This window comes from Schistocerca piceifrons, chromosome 6 (assembly GCF_021461385.2).
Source record: "Schistocerca piceifrons isolate TAMUIC-IGC-003096 chromosome 6, iqSchPice1.1, whole genome shotgun sequence".
NCBI classification, from domain to species: domain Eukaryota; kingdom Metazoa; phylum Arthropoda; class Insecta; order Orthoptera; family Acrididae; genus Schistocerca; species Schistocerca piceifrons.
This window is the reverse complement of record NC_060143.1, coordinates 355,008,967-355,010,857: the sequence shown is the minus strand read 5'-3', so window position 1 is coordinate 355,010,857 and position 1,891 is coordinate 355,008,967. Positions and strand designations below refer to the sequence as shown.

At 43.7% G+C, this 1,891-nt stretch overlaps 1 non-coding gene across 1 annotated transcript; it reads right to left on the bottom strand.

Moving 5' to 3' along the window:
• Window positions 1-1,131: 1,131 nt before the first annotated feature.
• LOC124803830 lies at window positions 1,132-1,238 on the bottom strand. Its single transcript, XR_007017304.1, has one exon. It is a non-coding gene; the product is annotated as a U6 spliceosomal RNA (small nuclear RNA).
• Between the last annotated feature and the right edge of the window lie 653 nt (window positions 1,239-1,891).

Genomic DNA, 1,891 nt, shown 5'->3' with positions numbered 1-1,891 from the left:
CCAGACCATGAGGGAACCCCTTCCATACTTTAACGTTTTAGATACACAATGGTGTTGCATTCGTTTACCAGGCAACCGGCGGACAAACTTGGGTCTCTCTGTGCCAAAGACTTCAGATTTGGATTCGTCAGTAAAAAGTAAGTTTATTCACTGATTTATTGTCCAACTTTCATGTTGTCTTGCCCAGTGTACCCTCTTCTGTTTATTAATAGCCGTCAGTAAGGTTTCTTAGGCGCCACACCCCCGTTAAGGTTCACTGCCTGAAGACGTCTTTTCACAGTACTTACACTCCCCGGCATTTCCGCTAAAACTGGCGCTCTTTTGAAGCGATCCCGTTTAATTGTGACTGCTATATATTTTTCATGACATTTTGATGTGACTTTTGTCCTACCTTTTCGAGGTCGGTCCATATTCTGGCCAGCATCCGCCTGCCTCTGCAAGATATACTACACATATCCAAAGTAAATTTGTTCTTGACGTGCTACCTGTCGCATAGTAAGACCGGCTGCAAGTAAAGACAGAATTGCAGAACGTTTTTCTGTTGAAAGCTCCTTCCTTCGTCCCACGATCGATGTTTGCACTGAGCACTCACTCCAGTCTACTCTTTGATATCTAGTGCATAACTACATGCTCCTTACATATCTGTAAACATGTTTACATATTTGTTGACGTCCTATGAACGCCATATAGTGAGGAAAGATTATATTGTATCACAACAATGCAAAATCAACGCCACGCAATGCTTGGAACCCGAACAACGGAAAGCTACGTTTTGAACGATTGGTTTTTAAAACACATGGAACACTACTCGCAGACGTTATATTGAGCATCACACTGGGAAAACAATATAGCTAATTCCTATTTGAATCTGATAACTAGCTTTGTTTATCTTACTTTCAGGGCGGTCTAAAACTTTTGAGCGATAGTGTACGTTATGGTCCAGAAGGTAGGTAACTGTAAGAAATACGCATTGAGATGAACAGAAATGACACTTACCGAAAGACAATAATTGCAAATTGAAGTCACCGTGATTCATGAGAATCGGAAGGACACCGCAAAAGACGGGCCGTGGTTATAAATATGGTGTGCGATCGCCACGGACGACAATTTTTTTAATTTTTTTATAAATTTAAAAATGTGGAACGCTTCACGATTTTGCGTGTCATGCTTGCGCAAGGGCCATGCTAATCTTCTCTGTATCGTTCCAATTTTAGTATATGTACAGCCAAAACGAGTACAATTCATCCTCTGGAAGGACCCCCACCGTTACGACAAGGTTAGTTTGCAGTTATTGTGGTAAGGCGTTCCTTTTCTCCACCAGCGCAGTTGACATCTGCTGTATCATCAAAAATGGTTCAAATGGCTCTGAGCACTATGGGACTTAACATCTGATGTCATCAGTCCCCTAGAACTCAGAACTACTTAAACCTAAAGAACCTCAGGACATCACACACACATCCAATTCCCGAGGCAGGATTCGAACCTGGGACCGTAGCAGTCGCGCGGTTCCGGACCGAAGCCCCTAGAACCGCTCGGCCACCGTCGCCGGCTGCTGTATCATCGCTGATTCTTATGGACGTAGTGCAATACGACTCCCACCATATTCCACACACCCTGGAAGGAATTTAAGTGGGGGGGAGTGGCCGACCCAGTCCATTCGCCGAATTTCCTTTGGTTTCCAGAGCTCCTCTACCAGCGCATTATCACCCATAAAAAGTTGAGCAGGTGCAAAATGAACTCTCACACTGAGGGTTCTGTAAAGACTTGATTACGTATGTCGACAGTTCATCCACTGCGGAAATAGAGAATTTCGATGATGTTTTCGTGTATTTGCATTGGTACTCGCAAGATGTCGGTCCCAGGGATTTCAAGACTTTGATTTAATTTCAAG